Source organism: Parambassis ranga, chromosome 10 (genome assembly GCF_900634625.1).
Source record: "Parambassis ranga chromosome 10, fParRan2.1, whole genome shotgun sequence".
Taxonomy (NCBI): domain Eukaryota; kingdom Metazoa; phylum Chordata; class Actinopteri; family Ambassidae; genus Parambassis; species Parambassis ranga.
This window is the reverse complement of record NC_041031.1, coordinates 22,897,606-22,912,365: the sequence shown is the minus strand read 5'-3', so window position 1 is coordinate 22,912,365 and position 14,760 is coordinate 22,897,606.

The following is a 14,760-nucleotide window of genomic DNA, read 5'->3' as shown; positions in this document are numbered from 1 at the left end:
GGTTGGACTCTGTAGCATCCTAACCAGCGAGTGTGCTGAGTCTGAGTGGGTGTGTGCCATGAGAGTGTGAAATGTGAAAGAGCTCTCCAAACAATCGCACCACTTCAAACCTGCAACACGCCGAAGTAAGAGTTAGTAAAAAGTTCGTCAGTACATACGTCGTCTGTGAACAGAACCAATGATTATCTGATTATCTTTCATGGACCGATCAGAGCTCAGCGATGTGTGTGTTGGTTGAGCTTCGCTGTCACAGAGCAGCTGACGGGAGGGGGGCACCTTTTAATCCTCATTTCATCTCTATTCTTCTTCTTATGTAACCCACAGAGCTAAAACATGATCATGAGGGAGGGAAACATAAAAATAAAGAGACACGGTCCATTCTAACCTCCGTTCAGTTGATGTGGGACCTGAGATAAGAAGCAGAGCACAGAGCACGATGAAGCTTCTGAAAAAGCTTTTAAAAACTCTCCATTCTGCAGCCTGAAGGAACAAAAACCCGACATCTGCCTTCAAAAGTCAGAGTGACACGCAGCTGACTGACTTATTACTTCCAGGTTGAATATTTTGTCACTGCAGTCATTCAGAAAACATCATGTCAGATCGACACCTGAAAGTCAGCCTACTCCAGTCTGAGTCACAGTAGAAATACTTTATGTGAAAAACACCACATTAAAGGGTTAGTCTGTAGATTTTTCCCACTTAGAATAAAGCTGTCTGTTAGTGAAGTTATCCACTCCTCAGCTAAGAAAAGTATCTGGATATTTCAGTCCCCCTCTCGGAGGTGGATCTAGCTGGACTGGCTTACATCTGGCTCAGGTCTGAATGCGAATGCAGCTAGTGACGTGATACTTCCGGTTCACAGGGACAGTGTCCGGGTCTCGTACAAAAGCCGCATGTAAACAACAGTCGAACTACGACAGCTTTGCCCCGAGTGTATTTCCACAGGGCTTTAATGTTGTATTTTGTTGCTTTAACACAAACCAGACCAAATCTCTCTCCTCACACAAAGGGAGAGGTGTGAAAAAAGGTCGTATCAAAACCAAGCAGCAACATTTAGACCTGAAAAACTGAACTAACTGCACTTCATCTGACAGCCACTAGAGGCTGAGAGAATCCCCACGATAAACCTTCACAGCAGAAATATACTCACAGCCTTTTGCGAGGATTATTTTGGACGGACGGCTAAACAGTCTGTATGCCACTCGTTTTAATTAAGACTTTAAATTTCACACAGCTTCCTGCTTCTGTGACTGCCCACACACTTCAGCTACACACACACACACACACACACACACACACACTCTCCACCTCTTTGACTATATGTGGACATGGTGGGAGTTCAGGTGGACTGAGGTGCTGCCAACACAGCGATCATCAGAGCCTCCCACACCGCTCTTCAGAAAGATTCACACATTTTTATGAACAAATCAAAACTTTGGGAAAAGAGTCGCGCCTCCTAGAAAACAATGTAAAATAATTATAAAGTACATCTGCCGGTAGGACGTGTTTTTATGTTTCCGTTACTTAGAATAAAAAAAATAATTGTAAAATCATGTTGAAGAAAGCGCACGTTCTGCAGCTGCAGGGACTCTGCTGGAATTAACTTCAATTAGATATATGCTCTGCATGATCACTGCCAGCTGTCACTTTTATTTCAGCTCAACTGCAGATCATTATTGCACCGTTTACCATCACAGTGTTGGAGCTATGAACTGAAGCTGGGGTCAGAGCCGCTAATGTGACTGAAAAGCTGTGCTTCATTAAAAATGCGTCAGAGTCAGAGAAGCAAACAGAACGAATAAATAAGACTGTTTCATGCAATAAAGATTCACGATCACTCCGTGGACACTTGTCCAGGTCGGGATTCCTCCGTACCTCCCTGAGGCCCTGAGCGGCACCGATCGACCCCCCCACATGTCTGAAAACTCAATCCATACGAGACTCCTGCTGCGAACAGACCAATAATCTGTGGACGGTTGGTCTTGGTGCACAGTTGTTCGTGTAATATTTTTTTTTTTTAAGACAAAAGCAGCTTTTGTCTTTGTATTCTTAAATAAAACAGACTGTAGTTAATTTACAGCTGTTAAACCGCTACAATTCAATTCATTCTATTCATACAGCTCATTTTACAACCAGAACTGTCTCGAAGCTCTTCACAGAGACCCAGAGCCTGACCCTCCTTTAAGATCACAGTGTCAGGAAAAACTCCCAACAGGAAGAAACCTTGAGGGAGACAGGACAGAGAGGATGAAGGAGAGAGAGAGAGAAGAAGAGGGAGACAGGACAGAGAGGATGAAGGAGAGAGAGAGAGAAGAAGAGGGAGACAGGACAGAGAGGATGAAGGAGAGAGAGAGAGAGGAGAAGAAGAGGGAGACAGGACAGAGAGGATGAAGAACAACTTCAACACATCAGCATTAACAGATCTGTTGAAGACACGGTTACATTAGTTTAAACAAAATAAGTCCACGTTAGCCTACAGAGGACAACACTGGACTTATTGACAGTATAAAGCTAACGTCAGCCTGTACATTAGCTTAAATTATGCAAAATTAGCTTTAAAAAAAACATAAAGTCTAAAAAAGACAGTTACGACACCACATTAGCCCGAAGCTGCTAGTGTAGACAGAATTCAGTATGTTAGATCATTATGTGTGATGCTCCTCATCATTAGTCTAAACTAGATACATTCAGCAAAGTGCTGAGGACTGAACGTACAGAGATCTGTTTCTTGCGCTCGTGCTGTGGTTTGAGTTTCCTCTGAACAGTTATGTTCTGCAGAACATGATAAATATCCAGCATACATTGAATGTTCCACCCTTGAAATCCTCCACAGTCAGAGTGATGCTGGCTGGCAGTGACTGAGCCGGGCCCTCGGGGGACGTTGCCGGCTCTCTGGTTGCCAGATGCTCTGCCAGGTCGCGGCGACGCCACCTCGACAGCAGCAGCAGGTGGCGGTTGGCGTTTGCCAACAAACTGCTGGCAGCGGCGGCGTGCTTACTTAGCCTCTGCCTCCAGAAAAGGCTTGGCAGCGAGGAGCCGCTGTGTTAGGAAGCTGATACGCCCACGAATAATGAAACACAACAAAAAGCCCACTGTCCGCCTCTCATCTCCTAATATTTCTTTGTGTGTTTGAGTCTCCCTCTGTGCTTCACAGGATGTCTGCAGATACATTCAATCAGAGAAACATCATTGTTTTATCTGAAATTTAAGTTTGAAGTCTTCATTTAAGTCAAATATTTTTCAAACAAGTGCCTCAGTGAGAGACAGACAGTAACCATCACATCATCCATCCCTGCAGCTATCAGCTCCAGTGTGATGCTCAGTGGTGGAGGCCATTGACAGTAAAACCTATGGACAGAGCTCCTGTGACGTCGCCCGTTTGTTTCTGAAGAGCTGTTTTAAGGCTCCGGGACGCTCCGACCGCCGCCATGTTGGCAGTGTCACGTCCACCAAAACTCCAAATACGGACAAAGACAGGGAGCTCGAGCAGAGTTAGGGGGGCGGGCGATCAAGGAAGCAGGAAACTCGCGCTGTGATACGGTAACCGCCTGTCACTCAAAGCGCCAACGCCCATAACTAGATTTATAAAAAAAAAGACACACACCCTAGAAGAGAACATGGGAGTCTATGGGAAATGACTGAGCCAGCCCCCAGTGGCTGCAGCGTGAACTACAAGTTTTGACACATAAGCATTGATTGTATTTAGCCTCCAGAAGTTAAATTATGAAATTATAAGTATCATAAATGTGTTTATCTTTTCTGCACTATTCCAAATAACAAAAATATAGTTTAATTTTTATATAGTTATAATGTTTCCATTGTCTTTGTTGAAGAAAGTAGTGACCCACACTTTAAAGACATGAATTTATTCTGTCTTCAAGATATGAATCATTAAAATCTGTGTCTGATAATTAAAAAAAACAGTTTAAAAGTCACTTTAGAAAGAATCCATCGGTGGAAATAAATGCAGTCAGACTACATGTTTCTCTGCTTATTTGAATGCGAATTCTTTCAGGCCTTCAGAATAAGCACAAAGCTCTTCATGTTCTGCTACTATAATTAAATTCCTGGTAGTATGGAGGCTGTGAAAGCATTCAGACCTTCATGCTGGAAAATACATCCGTACATTTTTTATTTAAAAAAACTTGAGTTCCTTGAAAGAAGGTGTCACTTGGTAGCAGAGCTGAGGCTGCATTAGAGGTATTTACCAACGAATTTCAAGCATGTGTTCATTTCCTGAAGAATTTATGCCAGAGAACGACTTTCTTTAGATCAAATGGAGCCGAACAATGAAATACAAACAAATTACATAAATATAACATGTAAGTCAGACCTTGTGTGAGTGTGTGTGTTTGTGTGTGTGAGAGGTCCAGGCCCTGTCGATCAGGGGCTGCGCTCGACCTCTGAAGGTGTGCTGTGGTATCTGGAGGTTTGGTATTTGGAGAAGACATTTGCAGCGATGCTGTGCACATGTTGTCCTAGTGCTGTCCTGATACTGTTTGTGAGATGTTGATGATATTTGTAGTTTTATTTTCATGTAGTTGGAGAAAAACGCTCACAGGCCAGTCAGAGGGTAAAGCTGAGGATCATCGGCATAGAAATGAAAACAGATTATAACCACCTCACCTCTGCTGTGAGCGGAGGAAGATGGATAAAGGTCTGGCTGTTCAGTCCACTCTGACCCTCACAGTACATATCCGTCCTCGTCAAAGTCAGTCAGATTCCTCTGTCTGTCCCTTTGTGCCACGTCTAACATTAACATCAAGGACAGAATATTCCCTGACTTACAACCAGATGAGTCACTCTCCCGTCAGTACTCGGGATGTTACGGCTGATCAGAGCGTCCTGGAGCTGATGGCAGCTCTGATGCAGCCATTAAAACAAATGATCCTTCTGTTGCTTTGGTTGGTTCCACCAGTTCCTTCAGATTGGGCTGAACTCTGCTGTCTGCAGCATCCCACTCCATCACGCTGCCTTCAGGCACCTCGGATTTCATATCAGAGAACCAGACGCGCTGAAGCGCACCGACGGCGGTCTGCACGTATGAATCCAATGTTCAAACAAAGCAAACAGCCCAGGCAATAATTCAGCGGTGTCATAAACACGGTCATACATATGGACGAGTGTTGGGGCTGAATGTTTTTTTCATGGACAGCAGCGGCAAACAGCCGTCTCTCGGTTATTGGCTCTGCTTACGGGGCCTCGGGGCGCCTTTAAACATTTAGGTCGGGCTGCAGGCGGCTTCCCGCTCCATCAGTCGCTGCCGAGATGAAGAAGACGCCGGTGGGTCAGCGGCTTGTCGACCCGACGCTGGAAAACAAAACTGAGACGTCCCCCGTGTGTCCGTGAGGATCAGGAATCTGCCGGCTGCAGCTCCCGCCTCAAAATTTTATGAGCTAATTTATTCATGGGCTGTGTGATGAGGGACAGATACAGTGCAGAGGCCCGCAGTCTGACATGTGACAGAACCGGTGCTGGATGCTGTCTGCCTGGAGTTAATCTGATCCTCGGAAGGATTTTTTTGTAGGATTTCTTTTGTTTGTTTCTTTTTTTGCATTTTTGTAAAGTTGATTCTTCACTTTGGGAGCAGAACCTCTCCTTCAGGTCCTTGAAGCAGCTTCAGTTCAGCTCGTTCCAGCCGATTCAGCCGACATGTTTAAAATATAAAAATAACTGAAAATTAAAAATTACTGACTCTAGAGGCCAGAGGAGTAGCACTGTAAAAAAAAAGTAACACAAGTAGAGTTTAGACTTCACTATGACACCAAGAGGAGAGAATAGGAGTTTAGGATTCATCCTGGGATCAGAACTGATGAAGCTGCTTGGATGAGCAGCAAAACGTCTTCAAGAAAACTCTACAAGTCCAGACGCCTTGCTTCAATTTTCTCTACGTATTATGACCTGGATGACTGAGAATCTTCATCAACAACATCCTCTGGGTACCATGAATATTCATTTATGGTGACAAAGATGTCAAAGGTGTGACGTATTAGTGAAAAGTCCGGAGATTATTAAAGAAATGACTTTAAAGAAGTTTTTTCAGATGTTTGGGATTCATCCTCTGGGAACCATGAAGAGCTATAAGGCTCCTGTTCTTAGTTTTTCACAGACATTTCTGAGCTGTCGGGACAGCTTGAGGTTTGACTCATGATGGCACTGAAAGAACAGAACGAATCCTCTGGGCACCATGAATATTCATGAATGGCGACGAAGATATCAAAGGAAAAAAGGTAAGAGACCTCTTACATCATTAGGAGCCATCCTCAGGGGATGATGAATGGACATTTAAGGCAAATCCATCCAGTAGTTGCTCAATCACTGACATGATGCTGCTAGCAGGAAGTGAGCCTCAGAGGCTGAGCCAGGACTCGGCTCCACTCTTTGTTCAAACAGAGTCTGAGAGTTTATCAGACCTTGTTTGACTGATCCGATCCTCCTGGATGAGACTCAAAGAAATGTTTTCAGACTGCTGTGAGATCAGCTGAGCCTCTTCTCTCTCTCTGCTGTCGGACTCCCCTCAGTCGTCGCCATAATCACCCTCCGTCACCGATGACTGAGGCGTCATTTAGCCGAGTGTCTTCCGGGGAGATTTCCTGCGGTTAATTCCATCAGTCACACCGTTAGATTTCCCTGCAGCTCTCCTCCAGATATTAGGGAGGGAGGTGGAATCAGATGCCGTCTCGGGGACTCTTGGCGCTCTGCTGTGTCCGTTACAGCGGCGCGGCGCTGGAAGCAGCTTCTTAACCTTTCAGAGTTTTTTTGTTGTTTTTGGCTGAAACAGCCTGGTCCAGAGTCACTGACAGGATCCCAGAGTCAGGATCACAGAGTCAGTCTCTGCCTGTGCACAAACCCGGGCCACACTCACCTGCTCAGCTTCAGTGAATACATTTACATCTGGATGCACAGCTGTTTTACAGCAGACCTCCTGGTTTAAAGCCAAAAAAATGAAATTTTTTCTCCTTTCTTTCAGCTTAACGTTGACAACATTAGCACAGTCTGCCTCTCGAGCTAGCAAGGTTACATCATATTATGTTTATGAATGGCCATTTCTGGATGTTTGTTTGCATTGTTCACTCATTGTTTACTGTAACACAAAGTCCTACGTCTCCATGGAAACAACACACATGTTGAATTTCTTTGATTACAAAAATGTAAATAAACAGAAATCAGAATGTCAACACATGTCTCCACACAGGAGCTGCACATGCTATATATATATTTCTGTATTTGTGTTTTCACAGCCTCAACAACACTCACACCAGCTGTAGAGCGGAGTGCTCTTTATATTCCACATTAACTGATATCATCAAGATTCACTCCCTTTTTGTAAGAAAATCATCTTTTGAAGTCAAATAATTTGACTTTAAGTCGAGAAAATGAAAGAAATTCTGGGCTCAGAACTACCCAATAAAACGAAGATTTAAAGTTAAAAACAATATTTTAAAATGAGAGCAGTTTGTGAGGAGGGACTCCAGAGCTGTGCTGATATTGTGTCATCTCAGATCACTACATCAGTGCTAACAGCTGCTGCTGCTGATCAGCTCTGTGATGCAGCCGTTATCGGAGCAGCCGCTATCTGTCGTCGGCTTCCTGACTTCCCTCTTATCTCCTGGCTCTCCTCGTCGCTTTTTTCCGTGAACCCTCCACTCCCTCATTTTTTCCCAGATTACTGCGTCTGTTCCCGCCTGCTGTCAGAGGACGCGGCGGTAAATGCGATTAGTGATGGTGGCGGAGGGAAGCCCCTGGCCCGAGGCTCTGCGGGCTTTCCAGCCCTTTCTCTCTTTCTTTTTTTTTTCTGAAGTTGTTGTTGGGGTGAAGTGACGCAGTGAGTTTGACATCCAGTCAGTCAGAGACGGAGACAAAAGGCAGAACAGGCCGTCCTCTGTCCGCGGCTCATCGGGCGACATCTCTTTGTGAAACAGCATCAGAATCCAATCTCATGACACTACTGTAACAAAAAATCTAAAAGCTCCAGTGGATGTCTTCATTCACTGTCCAACACACACACACACACACACACTCACACACACCTCCATGAATACATAAATAACACAGCTAGCATGAATTATTCACATCTTCCAGCCTGGCTGTTGGTGGGAGTGGAGGCTAAGCAGCTCTGACAAGAGACTCACACGGGGAAAAGTAATAAAGGTTCAAATAACCTCGCTGGGTCTGCGATCACTTTGGTTTAATCTGAAGATGCTGAGTGTGTTTCTCAGAGGCGACACGTGTTGTTATCAGGCTGTGTGTGGCGGCTCCTGTTAAGACTGTTCAGACTGTATAACTCCTCCCCTTTCTGTAGGGAGAAGCGCTAGATAATCATGTCAGGCATCACTGTCATTCCCTCCACTGGTCTATATTTATGTTTACTTAGCACCTCACATCTCCATATTGTATCCATGTATCATATATTGTGCTCATACTGCGTACTGTACTCTTATTTTGGATTATAGTGACACTTATACTCTTATACTCTGTACTTAACTGCATTTAATGTAACTTGATACCTCTGGCACAAGAATTTCCTTCGGGATTAATAAAGTTTTATCTTATCTTATCTTATCTTATCTCTTAAAGGGAAATTACACCGTTTTCACCTCGTTCAGGACATTTTCCAACAGTTCGACTCTTTTTCAGGCAAACAGTGGAGGTCCAGGGTTATTTAGAGAAGTGCCGCTCTGACACTGGACCTACAGGAACCTGGACTGGACCAGGATGTGTCCAAGAGACAACTGACCTCCAATCTTCATATTAAAGCCAGTGATCTGTACCTAAACAACAGGAGTTTCATGACTAATGTCCTGGTACCAGTCGCCTGGCTTTGTCCCACTGGTTCTGTCCAACTTGTTGTCGTGGTACAACACCCCTCTGGTCTGTGGTGAAATGGTTAAAGGGCAGACAAACCAATAATAATGTATAATAAACAACAGAAATATCAAAGCAGGCCAACCTGAGATGAAGCCAAAGAGCAGGAGGAGACGCAGCTGGAAGAACACACACAGGAAGCAGCAGGTGACAACAATGAGCCAATCAGAGGGACCGGAAAAAAAACAGGAAATACAACAAAACAGAAAAACCAGGGAAACGATGTGATTCTGTGTGAATACAGTCCAGCATAAATGGAGCTGGTATAGTAATAATTCTGGTCCTTTCAAACTACAGATATAGTTTCAGTTTCAGATTTGTGTCAGGAACAGGAAGTGGACTCACGAACGAAGACTCTGGCTGTGATCAGTGCGCCAGAGCAGAAAATAAGACCACGGGGGGAGAAGGAGAAGTCATGAAGTCAGTGATGGGGCAGAGGTCAAAGGTTGTGATGTGTATGAACTGCTGAGTGAGAGCAACAGCCGCAGGAAGAGCTTTAATTTGGAATTCTTGGCTAAAATGAGGAAATGAGGGTTTGGTTCATGAACTCCAGACTGAAGGAGCTCTTCACGGGCCTCAGTGAGTGAACGATAGCAGGAACTTTCCATTCAGGCGGCACAGTTTACGGCAGAACAGAGGCGAGCTGTATCTGAATATGAAATCTGACTGCCGTCATGAATATCTGCTGATAAGACGTACAGATCCGCCTGCTGGCAGCTCTGAGCGGCGCTTTCCTCCCAAGGTCCCTGCTGGCCACACGCAGGCCTCCTCCGGCGCTCTGCTCAATAACACGGCTGCTGTTTGCTGCTCGAATCCTCTCAGCCACAATAGCTCGCATTGTGCAAACTGCCACTTGAACTCCGTGAAGAGCATTCCTCTTCTTTCTTTATATATTTTTCATCCAATCACTGGGAGCGGCTGCGAGCGGAGCTGTCAGCTGTCTAATGAAAGACAACGTCTGGAGCCATCACTTGCCGCCGCTGCCGCCGCTTTGAGGCCGCTCTTTGTCCGCCCCGCGCACCCGTCCACTCCAGACGATCGCCACGGGCTACGAGCCGGCCTCAGCTGTCGGAGACGAGCCCTCGTTGTACACAAGGAGGGAACTGTTTGCTGGAAATCGATGAAGACTTGGAGGGAGAGGAGCGCGGTGTGTGCTGTCGGTGGGTGGGATCGAGGAGGGAGGTCTGCAGATCACCAGATGCTGCTGCTGCTGGAGGGAAAACAACCCTCGCTGAGAGAGACGCTGCTCCTGATGCTGCTTGTGGAGTCGTTAAATACAAATAATAAAGAAGCCACATTTTCTGCCGACTTTGATGCACATTTACAAAAGTAATTCTCATAAACTAACCTGCACGTCCGCACCAACCCGCCACCACACACCTCGCCTGGTGTTCGCCTGATGTACAGGAACAGCACGTGACCATAGAGCGTGTTTCACCATGTTCTGGTGACGTATTAGAAAAATGTAAATTTGAATTCTAAAATTTGTCTAGAGACAAAACCTTGTGCCATATGCACCAACACAGAGAAAATGGCTGCCAGGTAAAGAGGCACGACTTACCCAAATGGACAAAAAAAGTCCACGATGACGCCCGAGGGTTAAAGAGCAACAGACCGACTGGTGGAACCACGGCAACAACACGTGTGTCCTTACAACGTCTCCTGCGTCCATCATCCTCCATATTTGTTTTTCTCCTGAAGTGAGTTTGTGTGAGGTCTCTGTGTGTGCGTTCACATTGTGTAGTCATCCTTGGAGAGGAGCTTTGATAACAGTCCTCCATGGCTACAAAGGTGTTAGAAAAAAAAAACAACTCAAAGAAATAAGTAGAAACACTGAATGAACAAATTAGAACGTGTTAACACACACACACACACACACACACACACACACACACACACACACACACACACACACACACACACACTAATTGCTAATTTGAACTATTAAACACTTGAATCACAGTTTAGCCCTGACGATGACTGGGCTCGGTGTTTTTGAGAATGCAGCAGGATGATCATTTCACACCGTCAGTGGTGATGGGTGCATTAATTAGCTGAGCTGTCCTCCACCTACAGCCGGCAGAAAAAAAACAGGACGTATGCAGCAGCGCCTACATCCACTCCAACACTCATCATCCGACCATTCAGAGCCAGCGTCAGAGCGTCAGAGCCTGAAGATCAACCACAGCCTGCTGTCATGTTAAATTACACTTGTTTATTGAAAACAAGTAAAGGCTTGTCAGGAGTTAAACAGAAAGGATTTCATTTGCAGCCAGACTCACAAACAGATATTTTTTCTTCAACAAACTCAGGGGAAGTGTGTGGAAACAGACGTGGACAGCTTGGCTACGTTCCTGCCAACATCTCGGAGCCATGCTGTCATGTTAGCCGTGCTAGCTGCTGAGCTCGGGGACGGAAGCATCAGCAGGGCCGTCCACCGCTTAACTGTGGAAAGAAATGGCTCAATATCTCAGAGCAGACGCCGAAAATAAGTGAAACACTCACACACAGACATTCATGGTTCCCAGGGGATGAACCATGAGGATTTGACTGATTTGCTTACTCACAAAACATTTTGTGCATTTACTGTATCTAACCTGAAGAACATCAGTATCTACTGTCTATCTACTAAGAGTGGGGTTTTATAGAGATTCACTGCCACAGAGGATGAACCATCTGACCAGGTTTCAACATTTAGGCTACCTGTCAGATCAGTGTGTTAGTCAGTGCAACATTCATGGTTTCCAGATGATTTTGAGTGAATCACCTCAACAGCTGTTAGACGTTCATGCTCCCCTCAGGTTGAACCAGTAGCTTTTCTTCACTAATTATAAATAAAAATGACATATTTAGGTTTTTAGTGCTTATTAATACCTGTTAGCACGCTGACATGATCAGTATGTTGAAAAATATGCGACTTATACATGTAAGCATTGTCATTCTGAGCGTGTTAGCTTTTAGCACATGTAGCATTCAGAATATTATCGTATGCTAGTCTCATTCCATTTAGGCCATGATGCCAAAGATGATGTCACATCTTTGTCATATTGCAGTTTCTACTGCAATTAATAAATTCATCTTTAATACAATCAATCAATCTTTTTATATATCATAGATGCATTTCAAAATAAATGCACATGATAAATAAAAATGGCCCAAAAGAAGAAAGAAACAACAAAAACAAAATACAAAAATCAGAAATTAAATAAAATTATAAAAGCACAGAAATACAGAAAAAACAACAATACAATATATTTAGGTGTTTAAAGGCAGTTTAAAGAAAAAAAAATAAAAACAATTAAAACATGGATTATAAAACACTACTCCAAATTACAATTAGTAATAATTATATTATTATAATTAGTAAGTAATCAGTAATTACTCAGAGCTAATTAAAAGTATAAAGTGGATATCTGCAGGTGTTTTGTTGTTAATTGTATCATTTTGTGTTATTCATTTACAAACCAATAATAACCTGAATTAACCCTTTGTGTCAGCGCCCCTTTGGCTCTCCACCTGCACGCTGCCTCCTCTCAGATGTTCACGTGCTGCCTTCACTGACTCTTGCACCGCGGGTGAAAACTAATAAAAGCATCTCAGAGTGAGTCGGGGGCAGAAATTTACGTCCCGTGATGCTCAGCTCGCCACCCGCCGCTGCTGGCAGTGGCTGGCGGTGGTGATGATGATGATGGTGCTGGTGGTGATGATGATGATGATGACGGAGCAGCAGCAGAAGGCCTGCAGGAGTTTATGATCCGTGCAAATGGAGGAATCTGCATATTGTTGTATATGAGTTTCCCTAATGGACGCCCACACACTGAGGTGATGATGATAATAGAACATGGAGCACAAGCTAACTGCTGCATAACACACACACACACACACACACACACACACACACACACCCCTCTGTCCTGCTTAAATCGTGAAGAAGAGGACAGAAGAGGAGGACATAAGGAGAGGAAACAAGGAAAGGAAACAAGGCAGGAGAAAAAATATGGTAGACAGAGGGGAAGAAAAGGAAAAGGGTGGAGGAAGCAGTTGAAGGGGAGAAAGATTTGACACACAGAGTCTGACCTTTGACCCCTCCTCTCCAGCTGACTGCAGGGTTCAGCTCTCCTCTGATTGGCCTGTTCTGGCTGTTTGGACATCTGCCCGGCACCAGAGAACCCTCAGATGAAGGGAAACGATGTGGACTGTGAGGAAGAAATTAGTCTGTTAAAACACAATGTTGGTGTTTGGGTTACAAGAAGACTGCAGCTACACAACCACATCATCCACACACACACACACATACACAATGTGGACAAAAGTATGTGGACAGCCAGCCTCCACCTGTGTCTTCTGACCTGCATGTTTCTGCTTCCTGTCCAGCCCCATTAAGCACTCGAGGTTTTTAAGAGGAGGACATCTTGAACCTCCCAGAAAGCATCGCCGTCGTCATGGCAACCGCTGTGGTGGCTGGTTGTCCCGATGCTGGATCTTTCCCTCTTCTGCTCAGCCTGTGTTTTACTGCGTGTGACCTTCAAGGACCAGCTGAGGTCCACTCACATGACGCTGAAGTTAAACTTTAAATCTGGGTATTCTTTTTCTTCCTGACTGTCCAGCTGATGGAGGAGGAGGAGGCTTCCATTAAGATGAACATATCGGGGGGAAAGAAAAAGCAAAGAAAAGAGAAGCTGTAATTACCCGCAGGGAAAGGTCAAGACGTTTTTGTAATTAGCTTTATTTCTGCGAGCAGAACAAACAGAGCAGTCTTTTGTGAAATTGTGTTTGAAAGGTTACACAGACCTTTATAGTTGGGAGGATTAGACGTCGCTCGCAGCCCTGAGTGCTGTCTGCCAGGCACGGCGCTCCGAGAGATGAAATAATACTTTTAATTGAAACCAAGTCAAATTGCTTGATGGATTCTTAGTGGAAGTAATTAAGCTGATGAAGTGACTGTGGGCTGCAGCACGCCGGCATTCCCATTCCGCCATCGGGGGACATCGCTCACATTTACTGTTTAATTAGAACAAGAGCAATTTCACTTACTTATACTTTAAAATGTGATACCTGAAGGCACCACGGCAATGATGACGAGGGAAGTGAGGGCGGAAACTAACTTAAAACATGAATATCTGAGGAGCGCGAGGCCGGACGCACGCCTCACAGGTCAGTCCCTGTCACAATAAAGACAAACAGGACCTCCATGCAGCCTTCAGTCCCCAGGGGAATACCACAAGGCTCAGTCTTAGAACCACTGTGTCAGGGACCCTGCCTGCTGCTCCCGTTTTGGACTCACATCATGGTGGCCAGCCACGTCTGGGTACCCGCCGCGGGGGGCTGGGCACGCCCCTTTCTTCCTGTGATCCCCTAGAAACCGCTGATTATTTGAACCTCGGCCTCACTGCGACTCTTTGCCAGATGGTCCTGTGGTCGTTCCCCAGCGTTCCACTTCTGGATAATACCTGTGGATGACTACGCCTCGCTTGTTTGTGGGTTCTAGCTTTGCCCCGTGTTGGACTGTTGATAACCCGCTCTGTGTTCCGTCCTGCTCTTTGAGTCCCACCTCGTGCAGCCCTGACACACACTGCCTTTTAGTATTTATAGAAGCCGTGTCAATACAGTTTGATTATTGATTATATGCAGACGATACTGCGTTGTTTGAATGGTGACATTGTAAAGACATAAAAATAGAATTAAAACTCAAGGACTGTTCTGACTCTGTAAATGGCCAAAAATAAAATAAAATAAAATAAATAGAATTTAATTAAACATGTGATGAGTTTAAATACACTTGACCCAACTCTCAGCTCTAAAGGAGCTTATAAAAACATCTTAACGAAGGTGAGCTTGGTCTAAAAATAGGCTTATTCTAATGCATGCAGATGTTGTAATGTTCAGTATGAAGTG